Here is a 24,076-nt window from a genome sequence, read left to right as displayed (position 1 = left end):
AGAAATTAGAGACTGATGGCACAACGCTTGTTTTCCCGTTTTGAAAGCTCCATTCATGCGGCCTCGAAGCTACCTGAAAAGCACTGTTGTTACCGTGCTTTTACTTACAGCCGGCATGGCACATAGAAGAAAATGAGTTTTCTCGACAGAAACCTTGTGCTTCCAGTTCCTAGTTGGAAGCTCACCCTGCTCTGCTCTATACCAAACGTGAAAGTCAATGTGAGCACTAGCCTCGAAGTAAGGCCCTGATTATGCTGGCAAAACGGGAGGCGTGCAGCACCTCCATGAGGCCTTCATCGCTGTTCTGCTTTAGTTTCACGGTAGTAAGCTTTCCAAGACTCCTAGGGACTTTGCTTTAGCAACCGTTTCGGTACCAGAACACTGCGTAGAGACAGTAAGCTCTGGTCCTGCGTGTATGCTGCGTGTCAACCTAGAAATTGGAGACTGATGGCATAAAGCCTCTTTTCCCATTATGAAAGCTCCGTTCATGCGGCCTCGAAGCTACCTGAAAAGCATTGTTGTTGCCGGTGTTTTCCTCACTGCCGGCATGGTTCTGAGAAGAAAATGAGTTTTCTCCTAAGAAACCTTGGGTTTCCAGTTCCTTGTTGGAAGCTCACCCTGCTCTGCGCTATACCTAAAGTGAAAGTCAACGTGAGCCCAAGCTTCGAAGTAAGGCCCTGATTATCCTTGCAAAACGAGAGGCGTGCAGCATCTCTTGAGGCGTTCATCGTTGTTCTGCTTTAGTTTCAAGGTAGTAAGCTTTTCAACACTCCTAGGGGCCTTGCTTCAGCACCCGTTTCAGTACCAGAACACTGCGTAGAACCAGGAAGCTCTGCTCCTGCGTGTATGCTGCGTGTCAACCTAGAAATTACAGACTGATGGCACAAGGCTAGTTTTCCCATTATGAAAGCTCTGTTGATGCGGCCCCGAAGCTACCTGAAAAGCACTGTTGTTACCGTGCTTTTACTTACAGACGGCATGGTTCTTAGAAGAAAATGAGTTTTCTCGAAAGAAACCTTGTGCTTCCAGTTCCTAGTTGGAAGCTCAACCTGCTCTGCTCTATACCAAACGTGAAAGTCAATGTGAGCACTAGCCTCGAAGTAAGGCCCTGATTATCCTGGCAAAACGGGAGGCGTGCAGCACCTCCATGAGGCCTTCATCGCTGTTCTGCTTTAGTTTCACGGTAGTAAGCTTTCCAAGACTCCTAGGGACTTTGCTTAAGGAACCGTTTCGGTACCAGAACACTGCGTAGAGACAGTAAGCTCTGGTCCTGCGTGTATGCTGCGTGTCAACCTAGAAATTGGAGACTGATGGCATAAGGCTTCTTTTCCCATTATGAAAGCTCCGTTCATGCGGTCTCGAAGCTACCTGAAAAGCATTGTTGTTGCCGGGGTTTTCCTCACTGCCGGCATGGTTCTGAGAAGAAAATGAGTTTTCTCCTAAGAAACCTTGGGTTTCCAGTTCCTTGTTGGAAGCTCACCCTGCTCTGCGCTATACCTAAAGTGAAAGTCAACGTGAGCCCAAGCTTCGAAGTAGGCCCTGATTATCCTTGCAAAACGAGAGGCGTGCAGCAGCTCCATGAGGCGTTCATCGTTGTTCTGCTTTAGTTTCAAGGTAGTAAGCTTTTCAACACTCCTAGGGGCCTTGCTTCAGCACCCGTTTCAGTACCAGAACACTGCGTAGAACCAGGAGCTCTGCTCCTGCGTGTATGCTGCGTGTCAACCTAGAAATTACAGACTGATGGCACAAGGCTACTTTTCCCATTATGAAAGCTCTGTTGATGCGGCCCCGAAGCTACCTGAAAAGCACTGTTGTTACCGTGCTTTTACTTACAGACGGCATGGTTCATAGAAGATAATGAGTTTTCTGGAAAGAAACCTTGTGCTTCCAGTTCGTAGTTGGAAGCTCAACCTGCTCCGCTCTATTCCAAACGTGAAAGTCAAAGTGAGCACTAGCCTCGAAGTAAGGCCCAGATTATCCTGGCAAAACGGGAGGCGTGCAGCAGCTCCATGAGGCCTTCATCGCTGTTCTGCTTTAGTTTCACGGTAGTAAGCTTTCCAAGACTCCTAGGGACTTTGCTTAAGCAACCGTTTCGGTACCAGAACACTGCGTAGAGACAGTAAGCTCTGGTCCTGCGTGTATGCTGCGTGTCAACCTAGAAATTGGAGACTGATGGCATAAGGCTTCTTTTCCCATTATGAAAGCTCCGTTCATGCGGCCTCGAAGCTACCTGAAAAGCATTGTTGTTGCCGGGGTTTTCCTCACTGCCGGCATGGTTCTGAGAAGAAAATGAGTTTTCTCCTAAGAAACCTTGGGTTTCCAGTTCCTTGTTGGAAGCTCACCCTGCTCTGCGCTATACCTAAAGTGAAAGTCAACGTGAGCCCAAGCTTCGAAGTAAGGCCCTGATTATCCTTGCAAAACGAGAGGCGTGCAGCAGCTCCATGAGGCCTTCATCGTTGTTCTGCTTTAGTTTCAAGGTAGCAAACTTTTCAACACTCCTACGGGCCTTGCTTCAGCACCCGTTTCAGTACCAGAACACTGCGTAGAACCAGGAAGCTCTGCTCCTGCGTGTATGCTGCGTGTCAAGCTAGAAATTAGAGACTGATGGCACAACGCTTGTTTTCCCGTTTTGAAAGCTCCATTCATGCGGCCTCGAAGCTACCTGAAAAGCACTGTTGTTACCGTGCTTTTACTTACAGCCGGCATGGCACATAGAAGAAAATGAGTTTTCTCGACAGAAACCTTGTGCTTCCAGTTCCTAGTTGGAAGCTCACCCTGCTCTGCTCTATACCAAACGTGAAAGTCAATGTGAGCACTAGCCTCGAAGTAAGGCCCTGATTATGCTGGCAAAACGGGAGGCGTGCAGCACCTCCATGAGGCCTTCATCGCTGTTCTGCTTTAGTTTCACGGTAGTAAGCTTTCCAAGACTCCTAGGGACTTTGCTTTAGCAACCGTTTCGGTACCAGAACACTGCGTAGAGACAGTAAGCTCTGGTCCTGCGTGTATGCTGCGTGTCAACCTAGAAATTGGAGACTGATGGCATAAAGCCTCTTTTCCCATTATGAAAGCTCCGTTCATGCGGCCTCGAAGCTACCTGAAAAGCATTGTTGTTGCCGGTGTTTTCCTCACTGCCGGCATGGTTCTGAGAAGAAAATGAGTTTTCTCCTAAGAAACCTTGGGTTTCCAGTTCCTTGTTGGAAGCTCACCCTGCTCTGCGCTATACCTAAAGTGAAAGTCAACGTGAGCCCAAGCTTCGAAGTAAGGCCCTGATTATCCTTGCAAAACGAGAGGCGTGCAGCATCTCTTGAGGCGTTCATCGTTGTTCTGCTTTAGTTTCAAGGTAGTAAGCTTTTCAACACTCCTAGGGGCCTTGCTTCAGCACCCGTTTCAGTACCAGAACACTGCGTAGAACCAGGAAGCTCTGCTCCTGCGTGTATGCTGCGTGTCAACCTAGAAATTACAGACTGATGGCACAAGGCTAGTTTTCCCATTATGAAAGCTCTGTTGATGCGGCCCCGAAGCTACCTGAAAAGCACTGTTGTTACCGTGCTTTTACTTACAGACGGCATGGTTCTTAGAAGAAAATGAGTTTTCTCGAAAGAAACCTTGTGCTTCCAGTTCCTAGTTGGAAGCTCAACCTGCTCTGCTCTATACCAAACGTGAAAGTCAATGTGAGCACTAGCCTCGAAGTAAGGCCCTGATTATCCTGGCAAAACGGGAGGCGTGCAGCACCTCCATGAGGCCTTCATCGCTGTTCTGCTTTAGTTTCACGGTAGTAAGCTTTCCAAGACTCCTAGGGACTTTGCTTAAGGAACCGTTTCGGTACCAGAACACTGCGTAGAGACAGTAAGCTCTGGTCCTGCGTGTATGCTGCGTGTCAACCTAGAAATTGGAGACTGATGGCATAAGGCTTCTTTTCCCATTATGAAAGCTCCGTTCATGCGGTCTCGAAGCTACCTGAAAAGCATTGTTGTTGCCGGGGTTTTCCTCACTGCCGGCATGGTTCTGAGAAGAAAATGAGTTTTCTCCTAAGAAACCTTGGGTTTCCAGTTCCTTGTTGGAAGCTCACCCTGCTCTGCGCTATACCTAAAGTGAAAGTCAACGTGAGCCCAAGCTTCGAAGTAGGCCCTGATTATCCTTGCAAAACGAGAGGCGTGCAGCAGCTCCATGAGGCGTTCATCGTTGTTCTGCTTTAGTTTCAAGGTAGTAAGCTTTTCAACACTCCTAGGGGCCTTGCTTCAGCACCCGTTTCAGTACCAGAACACTGCGTAGAACCAGGAGCTCTGCTCCTGCGTGTATGCTGCGTGTCAACCTAGAAATTACAGACTGATGGCACAAGGCTACTTTTCCCATTATGAAAGCTCTGTTGATGCGGCCCCGAAGCTACCTGAAAAGCACTGTTGTTACCGTGCTTTTACTTACAGACGGCATGGTTCATAGAAGATAATGAGTTTTCTGGAAAGAAACCTTGTGCTTCCAGTTCGTAGTTGGAAGCTCAACCTGCTCCGCTCTATTCCAAACGTGAAAGTCAAAGTGAGCACTAGCCTCGAAGTAAGGCCCAGATTATCCTGGCAAAACGGGAGGCGTGCAGCAGCTCCATGAGGCCTTCATCGCTGTTCTGCTTTAGTTTCACGGTAGTAAGCTTTCCAAGACTCCTAGGGACTTTGCTTAAGCAACCGTTTCGGTACCAGAACACTGCGTAGAGACAGTAAGCTCTGGTCCTGCGTGTATGCTGCGTGTCAACCTAGAAATTGGAGACTGATGGCATAAGGCTTCTTTTCCCATTATGAAAGCTCCGTTCATGCGGCCTCGAAGCTACCTGAAAAGCATTGTTGTTGCCGGGGTTTTCCTCACTGCCGGCATGGTTCTGAGAAGAAAATGAGTTTTCTCCTAAGAAACCTTGGGTTTCCAGTTCCTTGTTGGAAGCTCACCCTGCTCTGCGCTATACCTAAAGTGAAAGTCAACGTGAGCCCAAGCTTCGAAGTAAGGCCCTGATTATCCTTGCAAAACGAGAGGCGTGCAGCAGCTCCATGAGGCCTTCATCGTTGTTCTGCTTTAGTTTCAAGGTAGTAAACTTTTCAACACTCCTACGGGCCTTGCTTCAGCACCCGTTTCAGTACCAGAACACTGCGTAGAACCAGGAAGCTCTGCTCCTGCGTGTATGCTGCGTGTCAAGCTAGAAATTAGAGACTGATGGCACAACGCTTGTTTTCCCGTTTTGAAAGCTCCATTCATGCGGCCTCGAAGCTACCTGAAAAGCACTGTTGTTACCGTGCTTTTACTTACAGCCGGCATGGCACATAGAAGAAAATGAGTTTTCTCGACAGAAACCTTGTGCTTCCAGTTCCTAGTTGGAAGCTCACCCTGCTCTGCTCTATACCAAACGTGAAAGTCAATGTGAGCACTAGCCTCGAAGTAAGGCCCTGATTATGCTGGCAAAACGGGAGGCGTGCAGCACCTCCATGAGGCCTTCATCGCTGTTCTGCTTTAGTTTCACGGTAGTAAGCTTTCCAAGACTCCTAGGGACTTTGCTTTAGCAACCGTTTCGGTACCAGAACACTGCGTAGAGACAGTAAGCTCTGGTCCTGCGTGTATGCTGCGTGTCAACCTAGAAATTGGAGACTGATGGCATAAAGCCTCTTTTCCCATTATGAAAGCTCCGTTCATGCGGCCTCGAAGCTACCTGAAAAGCATTGTTGTTGCCGGTGTTTTCCTCACTGCCGGCATGGTTCTGAGAAGAAAATGAGTTTTCTCCTAAGAAACCTTGGGTTTCCAGTTCCTTGTTGGAAGCTCACCCTGCTCTGCGCTATACCTAAAGTGAAAGTCATCGTGAGCCCAAACTTCGAAGTAAGGCCCTGATTATCCTTGCAAAACGAGAGGCGTGCAGCATCTCTTGAGGCGTTCATCGTTGTTCTGCTTTAGTTTCAAGGTAGTAAGCTTTTCAACACTCCTAGGGGCCTTGCTTCAGCACCCGTTTCAGTACCAGAACACTGCGTAGAACCAGGAGCTCTGCTCCTGCGTGTATGCTGCGTGTCAATCTAGAAATTACAGACTGATGGCACAAGGCTAGTTTTCCCATTATGAAAGCTCTGTTGATGCGGCCCCGAAGCTACCTGAAAAGCACTGTTGTTACCGTGCTTTTACTTACAGACGGCATGGTTCATAGAAGAAAATGAGTTTTCTCGAAAGAAACCTTGTGCTTCCAGTTCGTAGTTGGAAGCTCAACCTGCTCCGCTCTATACCAAACGTGAAAGTCAATGTGAGCACTAGCCTCGAAGTAAGGCCCTGATTATCCTGGCAAAACGGGAGGCGTGCAGCAGCTCCATGAGGCCTTCATCGCTGTTCTGCTTTAGTTTCACGGTAGTAAGCTTTCCAAGACTCCTAGGGACTTTGCTTAAGCAACCGTTTCGGTACCAGAACACTGCGTAGAGACAGTAAGCTCTGGTCCTGCGTGTATGCTGCGTGTCAACCTAGAAATTGGAGACTGATGGCATAAAGCTTCTTTTCCCATTATGAAAGCTCCGTTCATGCGGCCTCGAAGCTACCTGAAAAGCATTGTTGTTGCCGGGGTTTTCCTCACTGCCGGCATGGTTCTGAGAAGAAAATGAGTTTTCTCCTAAGAAACCTTGGGTTTCCAGTTCCTTGTTGGAAGCTCACCCTGCTCTGCGCTATACCTAAAGTGAAAGTCAACGTGAGCCCAAACTTCGAAGTAAGGCCCTGATTATCCTTGCAAAACGAGAGGCGTGCAGCAGCTCTTGAGGCGTTCATCGTTGTTCTGCTTTAGTTTCAAGGTAGTAAGCTTTTCAACACTCCTAGGGGCCTTGCTTCAGCACCCGTTTCAGTACCAGAACACTGCGTAGAACCAGGAAGCTCTGCTCCTGCGTGTATGCTGCGTGTCAACCTAGAAATTACAGACTGATGGCACAAGGCTAGTTTTCCCATTATGACAGCTCCGTTGATGCGGCCCCGAAGCTACCTGAAAAGCACTGTTGTTACCGTGCTTTTACTTACAGACGGCATGGCACATAGAAGAAAATGAGTTTTCTCGAAAGAAACCTTGTGCTTCCAGTTCCTAGTTGGAAGCTCAACCTGCTCTGCTCTATACCAAACGTGAAAGTCAATGTGAGCACTAGCCTCGAAGTAAGGCCCTGATTATCCTGGCAAAACGGGAGGCGTGCAGCAGCTCCATGAGGCCTTCATCGCTGTTCTGCTTTAGTTTCACGGTAGTAAGCTTTCCAAGACTCCTAGGGACTTTGCTTAAGCAACCGTTTCGGTACCAGAACACTGCGTAGAGACAGTAAGCTCTGGTCCTACGTGTATGCTGCGTGTGAACCTAGAAATTGGAGACTGATGGCATAAAGCCTCTTTTCCCATTATGAAAGCTCCGTTCATGCGGCCTCGAAGCTACCTGAAAAGCATTGTTGTTGCCGGGCTTTTCTTCACTCCCGGCATGGTTCTGAGAAGAAAATGAATTTTCTCCTAAGAAACCTTGTGTTTCCAGTTCCTTGTTGGAAGCTCACCCTGCTTGCGCTATACCTAAAGTGAAAGTCAACGTGAGCCCAAGCTTCGAAGTAAGGCCCTGATTATCCTTGCAAAACGAGAGGCGTGCAGCAGCTCCATGAGGCGTTCATCGTTGTTCTGCTTTAGTTTCAAGGTAGTAAGCTTTTCAACACTCCTAGGGGCCTTGCTTCAGCACCCGTTTCAGTACCAGAACACTGCGTAGAACCAGGAGCTCTGCTCCTGCGCGTATGCTGCGTGTCAACCTAGAAATTACAGACTGATGGCACAAGGCTAGTTTTCCCATTATGAAAACTCTGTTGATGCGGCCCCGAAGCTACCTGAAAAGCACTGTTGTTACCGTGCTTTTACTTACAGACGGCATGGTTCATAGAAGATAATGAGTTTTCTCGAAAGAAACCTTGTGCTTCCAGTTCGTAGTTGGAGGCTCAACCTGCTCCGCTCTATACCAAACGTGAAAGTCAATGTGAGCACTAGCCTCGAAGTAAGGCCCTGATTATCCTGGCAAAACGGGAGGCGTGCAGCAGCTCCATGAGGACTTCATCGCTGTTCTGCTTTAGTTTCACGGTAGTAAGCTTTCTAAGACCTCTAGGGACTTTGCTTACGCAACCGTTTCAGTACCAGAACACTGCGTAGAGACAGTAAGCTCTGGTCCTGCGTGTATGCTGCGTGTCAACCTAGAAATTGGAGACTGATGGCATAAGGCTTCTTTTCCCATTATGAAAACTCTGTTCATGCGGCCTCGAAGCTACCTGAAAAGCATTGTTGTTGCCGGGGTTTTCCTCACTGCCGGCATGGTTCTGAGAAGAAAATGAGTTTTCTCCCAAGAAACCTTGGGTTTCCAGTTCCTTGTTGGAAGCTCACCCTGCTCTGCGCTATACCTAAAGTGAAAGTCAACGTGAGCCCAAGCTTCGAAGTAAGGCCCTGATTATCCTTGCAAAACGAGAGGCGTGCAGCAGCTCTTGAGGCGTTCATCGTTGTTCTGCTTTAGTTTCAAGGTAGTAAGCTTTTCAACACTCCTAGGGGCCTTGCTTCAGCACCCGTTTCAGTACCAGAACACTGCGTAGAACCAGGAAGCTCTGCTCCTGCGTGTATGCTGCGTGTCAACCTAGAAATTAGAGACTGATGGCACAATGCTTGTTTTCCCGTTTTGAAAGCTCCATTCATGCGGCCTCGAAGTTACCTGAAAAGCACTGTTGTTACCGTGCTTTTACTTACAGCCGGCATGGCACATAGAAGAAAATGACTTTTCTCGAAAGAAACCTTGTGCTTCCAGTTCCTAGTTGGAAGCTCACCCTGCTCTGCTCTATACCAAACGTGAAAGTCAATGTGAGCACTAGCCTCGAAGTAAGGCCCTGATTATCATGGCAAAACGGGAGGCGTGCAGCAGCTCCATGAGGCCTTCATCGCTGTTCTGCTTTAGTTTCACGGTAGTAAGCTTTCCAAGACTCCTAGGGACTTTGCTTTAGCAACCGTTTCGGTACCAGAACACTGCGTAGAGACAGTAAGCTCTGGTCCTGCGTGTATGCTGCGTGTCAACCTAGAAATTGGAGACTGATGGCATAAGGCTTCTTTTCCCATTATGAAAGCTCCGTTCATGCGGCCTCGAAGCTACCTGAAAAGCATTGTTGTTGCCGGGGTTTTCCTCACTGCCGGCATGGTTCTGAGAAGAAAATGAGTTTTCTCCTAAGAAACCTTGGGTTTCCAGTTCCTTGTTGGAAGCTCACCCTGCTCTGCGCTATACCTAAAGTGAAAGTCAACGTGAGCCCAAGCTTCGAAGTAGGCCCTGATTATCCTTGCAAAACGAGAGGCGTGCAGCAGCTCCATGAGGCGTTCATCGTTGTTCTGCTTTAGTTTCAAGGTAGTAAGCTTTTCAACACTCCTAGGGGCCTTGCTTCAGCACCCGTTTCAGTACCAGAACACTGCGTAGAACCAGGAGCTCTGCTCCTGCGCGTATGCTGCGTGTCAACCTAGAAATTACAGACTGATGGCACAAGGCTAGTTTTCCCATTATGAAAGCTCTGTTGATGCGGCCCCGAAGCTACCTGAAAAGCACTGTTGTTACCGTGCTTTTACTTACAGACGGCATGATTCATAGAAGAAAATGAGTTTTCTCGAAAGAAACCTTGTGCTTCCAGTTCCTAGTTGGAAGCTCACCCTGTTCTGCTCTATACCAAACGTGAAAGTCAATGTGAGCACTAGCCTCGAAGTAAGGCCCTGATTATGCTGGCAAAACGGGAGGCGTGCAGCAGCTCCATGAGGACTTCATCGCTGTTCTGCTTTAGTTTCACGGTAGTAAGCTTTCCAAGACCTCTAGGGACTTTGCTTAAGCAACCGTTTCGGTACCAGAACACTGCGTAGAGACAGTAAGCTCTGCTCCTGCGTGTATGCTGCGTGTCAACCTAGAAATTGGAGACTGATGGCATAAAGCCTCTTTTCCCATTATGAAAGCTCCGTTCATGCGCCCTCGAAGCTACCTGAAAAGCATTGTTGTTGCCGGGGTTTTCTTCACTCCCGGCATGGTTCTGAGAAGAAAATGAGTTTTCTCCTAAGAAACCTTGTGTTTCCAGTTCCTTGTTGGAAGCTCACCCTGCTCTGCGCTATACCTAAAGTGAAAGTCAACGTGAGCCCAAGCTTCGAAGTAGGCCCTGATTATCCTTGCAAAACGAGAGGCGTGCAGCAGCTCCATGAGGCGTTCATCGTTGTTCTGCTTTAGTTTCAAGGTAGTAAGCTTTTCAACACTCCTAGGGGCCTTGCTTCAGCACCCGTTTCAGTACCAGAACACTGCGTAGAACCAGGAGCTCTGCTCCTGCGTGTATGCTGCGTGTCAACCTAGAAATTACAGACTGATGGCACAAGGCTAGTTTTCCCATTATGAAAGCTCTGTTGATGTGGCCCCGAAGCTACCTGAAAAGCACTGTTGTTACCGTGCTTTTACTTACAGACGGCATGGTTCATAGAAGAAAATGAGTTTTCTCGAAAGAAACCTTGTGCTTCCAGTTCGTAGTTGGAAGCTCAACCTGCTCCGCTCTATACCAAACGTGAAAGTCAATGTGAGCACTAGCCTCGAAGTAAGGCCCTGATTATCCTGGCAAAACGGGAGGCGTGCAGCAGCTCCATGAGGCCTTCATCGCTGTTCTGCTTTAGTTTCACGGTAGTAAGCTTTCCAAGACTCCTAGGGACTTTTCTTAAGCAACCGTTTCGGTACCAGAACACTGCGTAGAGACAGTAAGCTCTGGTCCTGCGTGTATGCTGCGTGTCAACCTAGAAATTGGAGACTGATGGCATAAGGCTTCTTTTCCCATTATGAAAGCTCCGTTCATGCGGCCTCGAAGCTACCTGAAAAGCATTGTTGTTGCCGGGGTTTTCCTCACTGCCGGCATGGTTCTGAGAAGAAAATGAGTTTTCTCCTAAGAAACCTTGGGTTTCCAGTTCCTTGTTGGAAGCTCACCCTGCTCTGCGCTATACCTAAAGTGAAAGTCAACGTGAGCCCAAGCTTCGAAGTAAGGCCCTGATTATCCTTGCAAAACGAGAGGCGTGCAGCAGCTCTTGAGGCGTTCATCGTTGTTCTGCTTTAGTTTCAAGGTAGTAAGCTTTTCAACACTCCTAGGGGCCTTGCTTCAGCACCCGTTTCAGTACCAGAACACTGCGTAGAACCAGGAAGCTCTGCTCCTGCGTGTATGCTGCGTGTCAACCTAGAAATTAGAGACTGATGGCACAACGCTTGTTTTCCCGTTTTGAAAGCTCCATTCATGCGGCCTCGAAGTTACCTGAAAAGCACTGTTGTTACCGTGCTTTTACTTACAGCCGGCATGGCACATAGAAGAAAATGACTTTTCTCGAAAGAAACCTTGTGCTCCCAGTTCCTAGTTGGAAGCTCACCCTGCTCTGCTCTATACCAAACGTGAAAGTCAATGTGAGCACTAGCCTCGAAGTAAGGCCCTGATTATGCTGGCAAAACGGGAGGCGTGCAGCAGCTCCATGAGGCCTTCATCGCTGTTCTGCTTTAGTTTCACGGTAGTAAGCTTTCCAAGACTCCTAGGGACTTTGCTTTAGCAACCGTTTCGGTACCAGAACACTGCGTAGAGACAGTAAGCTCTGGTCCTGCGTGTATGCTGCGTGTCAACCTAGAAATTGGAGACTGATGGCATAAGGCTTCTTTTCCCATTATGAAAGCTCCGTTCATGCGGCCTCGAAGCTACCTGAAAAGCATTGTTGTTGCCGGGGTTTTCCTCACTGCCGGCATGGTTCTGAGAAGAAAATGAGTTTTCTCCTAAGAAACCTTGGGTTTCCAGTTCCTTGTTGGAAGCTCACCCTGCTCTGCGCTATACCTAAAGTGAAAGTCAACGTGAGCCCAAGCTTCGAAGTAGGCCCTGATTATCCTTGCAAAACGAGAGGCGTGCAGCAGCTCCATGAGGCGTTCATCGTTGTTCTGCTTTAGTTTCAAGGTAGTAAGCTTTTCAACACTCCTAGGGGCCTTGCTTCAGCACCCGTTTCAGTACCAGAACACTGCGTAGAACCAGGAGCTCTGCTCCTGCGCGTATGCTGCGTGTCAACCTAGAAATTACAGACTGATGGCACAAGGCTAGTTTTCCCATTATGAAAGCTCTGTTGATGCGGCCCCGAAGCTACCTGAAAAGCACTGTTGTTACCGTGCTTTTACTTACAGACGGCATGGTTCATAGAAGAAAATGAGTTTTCTCGAAAGAAACCTTGTGCTTCCAGTTCCTAGTTGGAAGCTCACCCTGTTCTGCTCTATACCAAACGTGAAAGTCAATGTGAGCACTAGCCTCGAAGTAAGGCCCTGATTATGCTGGCAAAACGGGAGGCGTGCAGCAGCTCCATGAGGACTTCATCGCTGTTCTGCTTTAGTTTCACGGTAGTAAGCTTTCCAAGACCTCTAGGGACTTTGCTTAAGCAACCGTTTCGGTACCAGAACACTGCGTAGAGACAGTAAGCTCTGGTCCTGCGTGTATGCTGCGTGTCAACCTAGAAATTGGAGACTGATGGCATAAAGCCTCTTTTCCCATTATGAAAGCTCCGTTCATGCGGCCTCGAAGCTACCTGAAAAGCATTGTTGTTGCCGGGGTTTTCTTCACTCCCGGCATGGTTCTGAGAAGAAAATGAGTTTTCTCCTAAGAAACCTTGTGTTTCCAGTTCCTTGTTGGAAGCTCACCCTGCTCTGCGCTATACCTAAAGTGAAAGTCAACGTGAGCCCAAGCTTCGAAGTAGGCCCTGATTATCCTTGCAAAACGAGAGGCGTGCAGCAGCTCCATGAGGCGTTCATCGTTGTTCTGCTTTAGTTTCAAGGTAGTAAGCTTTTCAACACTCCTAGGGGCCTTGCTTCAGCACCCGTTTCAGTACCAGAACACTGCGTAGAACCAGGAGCTCTGCTCCTGCGTGTATGCTGCGTGTCAACCTAGAAATTACAGACTGATGGCACAAGGCTAGTTTTCCCATTATGAAAGCTCTGTTGATGTGGCCCCGAAGCTACCTGAAAAGCACTGTTGTTACCGTGCTTTTACTTACAGACGGCATGGTTCATAGAAGAAAATGAGTTTTCTCGAAAGAAACCTTGTGCTTCCAGTTCGTAGTTGGAAGCTCAACCTGCTCCGCTCTATACCAAACGTGAAAGTCAATGTGAGCACTAGCCTCGAAGTAAGGCCCTGATTATCCTGGCAAAACGGGAGGCGTGCAGCAGCTCCATGAGGCCTTCATCGCTGTTCTGCTTTAGTTTCACGGTAGTAAGCTTTCCAAGACTCCTAGGGACTTTTCTTAAGCAACCGTTTCGGTACCAGAACACTGCGTAGAGACAGTAAGCTCTGGTCCTGCGTGTATGCTGCGTGTCAACCTAGAAATTGGAGACTGATGGCATAAGGCTTCTTTTCCCATTATGAAAGCTCCGTTCATGCGGCCTCGAAGCTACCTGAAAAGCATTGTTGTTGCCGGGGTTTTCCTCACTGCCGGCATGGTTCTGAGAAGAAAATGAGTTTTCTCCTAAGAAACCTTGGGTTTCCAGTTCCTTGTTGGAAGCTCACCCTGCTCTGCGCTATACCTAAAGTGAAAGTCAACGTGAGCCCAAGCTTCGAAGTAAGGCCCTGATTATCCTTGCAAAACGAGAGGCGTGCAGCAGCTCTTGAGGCATTCATCGTTGTTCTGCTTTAGTTTCAAGGTAGTAAGCTTTTCAACACTCCTAGGGGCCTTGCTTCAGCACCCGTTTCAGTACCAGAACACTGCGTAGAACCAGGAAGCTCTGCTCCTGCGTGTATGCTGCGTGTCAACCTAGAAATTACAGACTGATGGCACAAGGCTAGTTTTCCCATTATGAAAGCTCTGTTGATGCGGCCCCGAAGCTACCTGAAAAGCACTGTTGTTACCGTGCTTTTACTTACAGACGGCATGGTTGTTAGAAGAAAATGAGTTTTCTCGAAAGAAACCTTGTGCTTCCAGTTCCTAGTTGGAAGCTCAACCTGCTCTGCTCTATACCAAACGTGAAAGTCAATGTGAGCACTAGCCTCGAAGTAAGGCCCTGATTATCCTGGCAAAACGGGAGGCGTGCAGCACCTCCATGAGGCCTTCATCGCTGTTCTGCTTTAGTTTCACGGTAGTAAGCTTTCCAAGACTCCTAGGGACTTTGCTTAAGCAACCGTTTCGGTACCAGAACACTGCGTAGAGACAGTAAGCTCTGGTCCTGCGTGTATGCTGCGTGTCAACCTAGAAATTGGAGACTGATGGCATAAGGCTTCTTTTCCCATTATGAAAGCTCCGTTCATGCGGCCTCGAAGCTACCTGAAAAGCATTGTTGTTGTCGGGGTTTTCCTCACTGCCGGCATGGTTCTGAGAAGAAAATGAGTTTTCTCCTAAGAAACCTTGGGTTTCCAGTTCCTTGTTGGAAGCTCACCCTGCTCTGCGCTATACCTAAAGTGAAAGTCAACGTGAGCCCAAGCTTCGAAGTAGGCCCTGATTATCCTTGCAAAACGAGAGGCGTGCAGCAGCTCCATGAGGCGTTCATCGTTGTTCTGCTTTAGTTTCAAGGTAGTAAGCTTTTCAACACTCCTAGGGGCCTTGCTTCAGCACCCGTTTCAGTACCAGAACACTGCTTAGAACCAGGAGCTCTGCTCCTGCGTGTATGCTGCGTGTCAACCTAGAAATTACAGACTGATGGCACAAGGCTAGTTTTCCCATTATGAAAGCTCTGTTGATGCGGCCCCGAAGCTACCTGAAAAGCACTGTTGTTACCGTGCTTTTACTTACAGACGGCATGGTTCATAGAGGATAATGAGTTTTCTCGAAAGAAACCTTGTGCTTCCAGTTCGTAGTTGGAAGCTCAACCTGCTCCGCTCTATACCAAACGTGAAAGTCAATGTGAGCACTAGCCTCGAAGTAAGGCCCTGATTATCCTGGCAAAACGGGAGGCGTGCAGCAGCTCCATGAGGCCTTCATCGCTGTTCTGCTTTAGTTTCACGGTAGTAAGCTTTCCAAGACCTCTAGGGACTTTGCTTAAGCAACCGTTTCGGTACCAGAACACTGCGTAGAGACAGTAAGCTCTGGTCCTGCGTGTATGCTGCGTGTCAACCTAGAAATTGGAGACTGATGGCATAAGGCTTCTTTTCCCATTATGAAAGCTCCGTTCATGCGGCCTCGAAGCTACCTGAAAAGCATTGTTGTTGCCGGGGTTTTCCTCACTGCCGGCATGGTTCTGAGAAGAAAATGAGTTTTCTCTTAAGAAACCTTGGGTTTCCAGTTCCTTGTTGGAAGCTCACCCTCCTCTGCTCTATACCTAAAGTGAAAGTCAACGTGAGCCCAAGCTTCGAAGTAAGGCCCTGATTATCCTTGCAAAACGAGAGGCGTGCAGCAGCTCTTGAGGCGTTCATCGTTGTTCTGCTTTAGTTTCAAGGTAGTAAGCTTTTCAACACTCCTAGGGGCCTTGCTTCAGCACCCGTTTCATTACCAGAACACTGCGTAGAACCAGGAAGCTCTGCTCCTGCGTGTATGCTGCGTGTCAAGCTAGAAATTAGAGACTGATGGCACAACGCTTGTTTTCCCGTTTTGAAAGCTCCATTCATGCGGCCTCGAAGCTACCTGAAAAGCACTGTTGTTACCGTGCTTTTACTTACAGCCGGCATGGCACATAGAAGAAAATGAGTTTTCTCGACAGAAACCTTGTGCTTCCAGTTCCTAGTTGGAAGCTCACCCTGCTCTGCTCTATACCAAACGTGAAAGTCAATGTGAGCACTAGCCTCGAAGTAAGGCCCTGATTATGCTGGCAAAACGGGAGGCGTGCAGCAGCTCCATGAGGCCTTCATCGCTGTTCTGCTTTAGTTTCACGGTAGTAAGCTTTCCAAGACTCCTAGGGACTTTGCTTAAGCAACCGTTTCGGTACCAGAACACTGCGTAGAGACAGTAAGCTCTGGTCCTGCGTGTATGCTGCGTGTCAACCTAGAAATTGGACACTGATGGCATAAAGCTTCTATTCCCATTATGAAAGCTCCGTTCATGCGGGCTCGAAGCTACCTGAAAAGCATTGTTGTTGCCGGGGTTTTCCTCACTGCCGGCATGGTTCTGAGAAGAAAATGAGTTTTCTCCTAAGAAACCTTGTGTTTCCAGTTCCTTGTTGGAAGCTCACCCTGCTCTGCGCTATACCTAAAGTGAAAGTCAACGTGAGCCCAAGCTTCGAAGTAAGGCCCTGATTATCCTTGCAAAACGAGAGGCGTGCAGCAGCTCCATGAGGCGTTCATCGTTGTTCTGCTTTAGTTTCAAGGTAGTAAGCTTTTCAACACTCCTAGAGGCCTTGCTTCAGCACCCGTTTCAGTACCAGAACACTGCGTAGAACCAGGAGCTCTGCTCCTCCGTGTATGCTGCGTGTCAATCTAGAAATTACAGACTGATGGCACAAGGCTAGTTTTCCCATTATGAAAGCTCTGTTGATGCGGCCCCGAAGCTACCTGAAAAGCACTGTTGTTACCGTGCTTTTACTTACAGACGGCATGGTTCATAGAAGAAAATGAGTTTTCTCGAAAGAAACCTTGTGCTTCCAGTTCCTAGTTGGAAGCTCAACCTGCTCCGCTCTATACCAAACGTGAAAGTCAATGTGAGCACTAGCCTCGAAGTAAGGCCCTGATTATCCTGGTAAAACGGGAGGCGTGCAGCAGCTCCATGAGGCCTTCATCGCTGTTCTGCTTTAGTTTCACGGTAGTAAGCTTTCCAAGACTCCTAGGGACTTTGCTTAAGCAACCGTTTCGGTACCAGAACACTGCGTAGAGACAGTAAGCTCTGGTCCTACGTGTATGCTGCGTGTGAACCTAGAAATTGGAGACTGATGGCATAAAGCCTCTTTTCCCATTATGAAAGCTCCGTTCATGCGGCCTCGAAGCTACCTGAAAAGCATTGTTGTTGCCGGGGTTTTCTTCACTCCCGGCATGGTTCTGAGAAGAAAATGAATTTTCTCCTAAGAAACCTTGTGTTTCCAGTTCCTTGTTGGAAGCTCACCCTGCTTGCGCTATACCTAAAGTGAAAGTCAACGTGAGCCCAAGCTTCGAAGTAAGGCCCTGATTATCCTTGCAAAACGAGAGGCGTGCAGCAGCTCCATGAGGCGTTCATCGTTGTTCTGCTTTAGTTTCAAGGTAGTAAGCTTTTCAACACTCCTAGGGGCCTTGCTTCAGCACCCGTTTCAGTACCAGAACACTGCGTAGAACCAGGAAGCTCTGCTCCTGCGTGTATGCTGCGTGTCAACCTAGAAATTACAGACTGATGGCACAAGGCTAGTTTTCCCATTATGAAAGCTCTGTTGATGCGGCCCCGAAGCTACCTGAAAAGCACTGTTGTTACCGTGCTTTTACTTACAGACGGCATGGTTCTTAGAAGAAAATGAGTTTTCTCGAAAGAAACCTTGTGCTTCCAGTTCCTAGTTGGAAGCTCAACCTGCTCTGCTCTATACCAAACGTGAAAGTCAATGTGAGCACTAGCCTCGAAGTAAGGCCCTGATTATCCTGGCAAAACGGGAGGCGTGCAGCACCTCCATGAGGCCTTCATCGCTGTTCTGCTTTAGTTTCACGATAGTAAGCTTTCCAAGACTCCTAGGGACTTTGCTTAAGGAACCGTTTCGGTACCAGAACACTGCGTAGAGACAGTAAGCTCTGGTCCTGCGTGTATGCTGCGTGTCAACCTAGAAATTGGAGACTGATGGCATAAGGCTTCTTTTCCCATTATGAAAGCTCCGTTCATGCGGCCTCGAAGCTCCCTGAAAAGCATTGTTGTTGCCGGGGTTTTCCTCACTGCCGGCATGGTTCTGAGAAGAAAATGAGTTTTCTCCTAAGAAACCTTGGGTTTCCACTTCCTTGTTGGAAGCTCACCCTGCTCTGCGCTATACCTAAAGTGAAAGTCAACGTGAGCCCAAGCTTTGAAGTAGGCCCTGATTATCCTTGCAAAACGAGAGGCGTGCAGCAGCTCCATGAGGCGTTCATCGTTGTTCTGCTTTAGTTTCAAGGTAGTAAGCTTTTCAACACTCCTAGGGTCCTTGCTTCAGCACCCGTTTCAGTACCAGAACACTGCGTAGAACCAGGAGCTCTGCTCCTGCGTGTATGCTGCGTGTCAACCTAGAAATTACAGACTGATGGCACAAGGCTACTTTTCCCATTATGAAAGCTCTGTTGATGCGGCCCCGAAGCTACCTGAAAAGCACTGTTGTTACCGTGCTTTTACTTCAGACGGCATGGTTCATAGAAGATAATGAGTTTTCTGGAAAGAAACCTTGTGCTTCCAGTTCGTAGTTGGAAGCTCAACCTGCTCCGCTCTATTCCAAACGTGAAAGTCAAAGTGAGCACTAGCCTCGAAGTAAGGCCCAGATTATCCTGGCAAAACGGGAGGCGTGCAGCAGCTCCATGAGGCCTTCATCGCTGTTCTGCTTTAGTTTCACGGTAGTAAGCTTTCCAAGACTCCTAGGGACTTTGCTTAAGCAACCGTTTCGGTACCAGAACACTGCGTAGAGACAGTAAGCTCTGGTCCTGCGTGTATGCTGCGTGTCAACCTAGAAATTGGAGACTGATGGCATAAGGCTTCTTTTCCCATTATGAAAGCTCCGTTCATGCGGCCTCGAAGCTACCTGAAAAGCATTGTTGTTGCCGGGGTTTTCCTCACTGCCGGCATGGTTCTGAGAAGAAAATGAGTTTTCTCCTAAGAAACCTTGGGTTTCCAGTTCCTTGTTGGAAGCTCACCCTGCTCTGCGCTATACCTAAAGTGAAAGTCAACGTGAGCCCAAGCTTCGAAGTAAGGCCCTGATTATCCTTGCAAAACGAGAGGCGTGCAGCAGCTCCATGAGGCCTTCATCGTTGTTCTGCTTTAGTTTCAAGGTAGTAAACTTTTCAACACTCCTACGGCCCTTGCTTCAGCACCCGTTTCAGTACCAGAACACTGCGTAGAACCAGGAAGCTCTGCTCCTGCGTGTATGCTGCGTGTCAAGCTAGAAATTAGAGACTGATGGCACAACGCTTGTTTTCCCGTTTTGAAAGCTCCATTCATGCGGCCTCTAAGCTACCTGAAAAGCACTGTTGTTACCGTGCTTTTACTTACAGCCGGCATGGCACATAGAAGAAAATGAGTTTTCTCGACAGAAACCTTGTGCTTCCAGTTCCTAGTTGGAAGCTCACCCTGCTCTGCTCTATACCAAACGTGAAAGTCAATGTGAGCACTAGCCTCGAAGTAAGGCCCTGATTATGCTGGCAAAACGGGAGGCGTGCAGCACCTCCATGAGGCCTTCATCGCTGTTCTGCTTTAGTTTCACGGTAGTAAGCTTTCCAAGACTCCTAGGGACTTTGCTTTAGCAACCGTTTCGGTACCAGAACACTGCGTAGAGACAGTAAGCTCTGGTCCTGCGTGTATGCTGCGTGTCAACCTAGAAATTGGAGACTGATGGCATAAAGCCTCTTTTCCCATTATGAAAGCTCCGTTCATGCGGCCTCGAAGCTACCTGAAAAGCATTGTTGTTGCCGGTGTTTTCCTCACTGCCGGCATGGTTCTGAGAAGAAAATGAGTTTTCTCCTAAGAAACCTTGGGTTTCCAGTTCCTTGTTGGAAGCTCACCCTGCTCTGCGCTATACCTAAAGTGAAAGTCAACGTGAGCCCAAGCTTCGAAGTAAGGCCCTGATTATCCTTGCAAAACGAGAGGCGTGCAGCATCTCTTGAGGCGTTCATCGTTGTTCTGCTTTAGTTTCAAGGTAGTAAGCTTTTCAACACTCCTAGGGGCCTTGCTTCAGCACCCGTTTCAGTACCAGAACACTGCGTAGAACCAGGAAGCTCTGCTCCTGCGTGTATGCTGCGTGTCAACCTAGAAATTACAGACTGATGGCACAAGGCTAGTTTTCCCATTATGAAAGCTCTGTTGATGCGGCCCCGAAGCTACCTGAAAAGCACTGTTGTTACCGTGCTTTTACTTACAGACGGCATGGTTCTTAGAAGAAAATGAGTTTTCTCGAAAGAAACCTTGTGCTTCCAGTTCGTAGTTGGAAGCTCAACCTGCTCCGCTCTATACCAAACGTGAAAGTCAATGTGAGCACTAGCCTCGAAGTAAGGCCCTGATTATCCTGGCAAAACGGGAGGCGTGCAGCAGCTCCATGAGGCGTTCATCGTTGTTCTGCTTTAGTTTCAAGGTAGTAAGCTTTTCAACACTCCTAGGGGCCTTGCTTCAGCACCCGTTTCAGTACAAGAACACTGTGTAGAACCAGGAAGCTCTGCTCCTGCGTGTATGCTGCGTGTCAACCTAGAAAATAGAGACTGATGGCACAACGCTTGTTTTCCCGTTTTGAAAGCTCCATTCATGCGGCCTCGAAGCTACCTGAAAAGCACTGTTGTTACCGTGCTTTTACTTACAGCTGGCATGGCACATAGAAGAAAATGAGTTTTCTCGAAAGAAACCTTGTGCTTCCAGTTCCTAGTTGGAAGCTCACCCTGCTCTGCTCTATACCAAACGTGAAAGTCAATGTGAGCACTAGCCTCGAAGTAAGGCCCTGATTATGCTGGCAAAACGGGAGGCGTGCAGCAGCTCCATGAGGCCTTCATCGCTATTCTGCTTTAGTTTCACGGTAGTAAGCTTTCCAAGACTCCTTGGGACTTTGCTTAAGCAACCGTTTCGGTACCAGAACACTGCGTAGAGACAGTAAGCTCTGGTCCTACGTGTATGCTGCGTGTGAACCTAGAAATTGGAGACTGATGGCATAAAGCCTCTTTTCCCATTATGAAAGCTCCGTTCATGCGGCCTCGAAGCTACCTGAAAAGCATTGTTGTTGCCGGGGTTTTCCTCACTCCCGGCATGGTTCTGAGAAGAAAATGAATTTTCTCCTAAGAAACCTTGTGTTTCCAGTTCCTTGTTGGAAGCTCACCCTGCTTGCGCTATACCTAAAGTGAAAGTCAACGTGAGCCCAAGCTTCGAAGTAAGGCCCTGATTATCCTTGCAAAACGAGAGGCGTGCAGCAGCTCCATGAGGCGTTCATCGTTGTTCTGCTTTAGTTTCAAGGTAGTAAGCTTTTCAACACTCCTAGGGGCCTTGCTTCAGCACCCGTTTCAGTACCAGAACACTGCGTAGAACCAGGAAGCTCTGCTCCTGCGTGTATGCTGCGTGTCAACCTAGAAATTACAGACTGATGGCACAAGGCTAGTTTTCCCATTATGAAAGCTCTGTTGATGCGGCCCCGAAGCTACCTGAAAAGCACTGTTGTTACCGTGCTTTTACTTACAGACGGCATGGCACATAGAAGAAAATGAGTTTTCTCGAAAGAAACCTTGTGCTTCCAGTTCCTAGTTGGAAGCTCACCCTGCTCTGCTCTATACCAAACGTGAAAGTCAATGTGAGCACTAGCCTCGAAGTAAGGCCCTGATTATGCTGGCAAAACGGGAGGCGTGCAGCAGCTCCATGAGGCCTTCATCGCTGTTCTGCTTTAGTTTCACGGTAGTAAGCTTTCCAAGACTCCTAGGGACTTTGCTTTAGCAACCGTTTCGGTACCAGAACACTGCGTAGAGACAGTAAGCTCTGGTCCTGCGTGTATGCTGCGTGTCAACCTAGAAATTGGAGACTGATGGCATAAGGCTTCTTTTCCCATTATGAAAGCTCCGTTCATGCGGCCTCGAAGCTACCTGAAAAGCATTGTTGTTGCCGGGGTTTTCCTCACTGCCGGCATGGTTCTGAGAAGAAAATGAGTTTTCTCCTAAGAAACCTTGGGTTTCCAGTTCCTTGTTGGAAGCTCACCCTGCTCTGCGCTATACCTAAAGTGAAAGTCAACGTGAGCCCAAGCTTCGAAGTAGGCCCTGATTATCCTTGCAAAACGAGAGGCGTGCAGCAGCTCCATGAGGCGTTCATCGTTGTTCTGCTTTAGTTTCAAGGTAGTAAGCTTTTCAACACTCCTAGGGGCCTTGCTTCAGCACCCGTTTCAGTACCAGAACACTGCGTAGAACCAGGAGCTCTGCACCTGCGCGTATGCTGCGTGTCAACCTAGAAATTACAGACTGATGGCACAAGGCTAGTTTTCCCATTATGAAAGCTCTGTTGATGTTGCCCCGAAGCTACCTGAAAAGCACTGTTGTTACCGTGCTTTTACTTACAGACGGCATGGTTCATAGAAGAAAATGAGTTTTCTCGAAAGAAACCTGGTGCTTCCAGTTCGTAGTTGGAAGCTCAACCTGCTCCGCTCTATACCAAACGTGAAAGTCAATGTGAGCACTAGCCTCGAAGTAAGGCCCTGATTATCCTGGCAAAACGGGAGGCGTGCAGCAGCTCCATGAGGCCTTCATCGCTGTTCTGCTTTAGTTTCACGGTAGTAAGCTTTCCAAGACTCCTAGGGACTATTCTTAAGCAACCGTTTCGGTACCAGAACACTGCGTAGAGACAGTAAGCTCTGGTCCTGCGTGTATGCTGCGTGTCAACCTAGAAATTGGAGACTGATGGCATAAGGCTTCTTTTCCCATTATGAAAGCTCCGTTCATGCGGCCTCGAAGCTACCTGAAAAGCATTGTTGTTGCCGGGGTTTTCCTCACTGCCGGCATGGTTCTGAGAAGAAAATGAGTTTTCTCCTAAGAAACCTTGGGTTTCCAGTTCCTTGTTGGAAGCTCACCCTGCTCTGCGCTATACCTAAAGTGAAAGTCAACGTGAGCCCAAGCTTCGAAGTAAGGCCCTGATTATCCTTGCAAAACGAGAGGCGTGCAGCAGCTCTTGAGGCGTTCATCGTTGTTCTGCTTTAGTTTCAAGGTAGTAAGCTTTTCAACACTCCTAGGGGCCTTGCTTCAGCACCCGTTTCAGTACCAGAACACTGCGTAGAACCAGGAAGCTCTGCTCCTGCGTGTATGCTGCGTGTCAACCTAGAAATTACAGACTGATGGCACAAGGCTAGTTTTCCCATTATGAAAGCTCTGTTGATGCGGCCCCGAAGCTACCTGAAAAGCACTGTTGTTACCGTGCTTTTACTTACAGACGGCATGGTTCTTAGAAGAAAATGAGTTTTCTCGAAAGAAACCTTGTGCTTCCAGTTCCTAGTTGGAAGCTCAACCTGCTCTGCTCTATACCAAACGTGAAAGTCAATGTGAGCACTAGCCTCGAAGTAAGGCCCTGATTATCCTGGCAAAACGGGAGGCGTGCAGCACCTCCATGAGGCCTTCATCGCTGTTCTGCTTTAGTTTCACGGTAGTAAGCTTTCCAAGACTCCTAGGGACTTTGCTTAAGCAACCGTTTCGGTACCAGAACACTGCGTAGAGACAGTAAGCTCTGGTACTGCGTGTATGCTGCGTGTCAACCTAGAAATTGGAGACTGATGGCATAAGGCTTCTTTTCCCATTATGAAAGCTCCGTTCATGCGGCCTCGAAGCTACCTGAAAAGCATTGTTGTTGCCGGGGTTTTCCTCACTGCCGGCATGGTTCTGAGAAGAAAATGAGTTTTCTCCTAAGAAACCTTGGGTTTCCAGTTCCTTGTTGGAAGCTCACCCTGCTCTGCGCTATACCTAAAGTGAAAGTCAACGTGAGCCCAAGCTTCAAAGTAAGGCCCTGATTATCCTTGCAAAACGAGAGGCGTGCAGCAGCTCTTGAGGCGTTCATCGTTGTTCTGCTTTAGTTTCAAGGTAGTAAGCTTTTCAACACTCCTAGGGGCCTTGCTTCAGCACCCGTTTCAGTACCAGAAGACTGCGTAGAACCAGGAAGCTCTGCTCCTGCGTGTATGCTGCGTGTCAACCTAGAAACTAGAGAGTGATGGCACAACGCTTGTTTTCCCGTTTTGAAAGCTCCATTCATGCGGCCTCGAAGTTACCTGAAAAGCACTGTTGTTACCGTGCTTTTACTTACAGCCGGCATGGCACATAGAAGAAAATGAGTTTTCTCGAAAGAAACCTTGTGCTTCCAGTTCCTAGTTGGAAGCTCACCCTGCTCTGCTCTATACCAAACGTGAAAGTCAATGTGAGCACTAGCCTCGAAGTAAGGCCCTGATTATCCTGGCAAAACGGGAGGCGTGCAGCAGCTCCATGAGGCCTTCATCGCTGTTCTGCTTTAGTTTCACGGTAGTAAGCTTTCCAAGACTCCTAGGGACTTT

Source organism: Eubalaena glacialis, chromosome 11 (assembly GCF_028564815.1).
Source record: "Eubalaena glacialis isolate mEubGla1 chromosome 11, mEubGla1.1.hap2.+ XY, whole genome shotgun sequence".
Lineage (NCBI taxonomy): Eukaryota > Metazoa > Chordata > Mammalia > Artiodactyla > Balaenidae > Eubalaena > Eubalaena glacialis.
The sequence above is the reverse complement of the archived record's forward strand: the minus strand, read 5'-3'. Positions refer to the sequence as shown.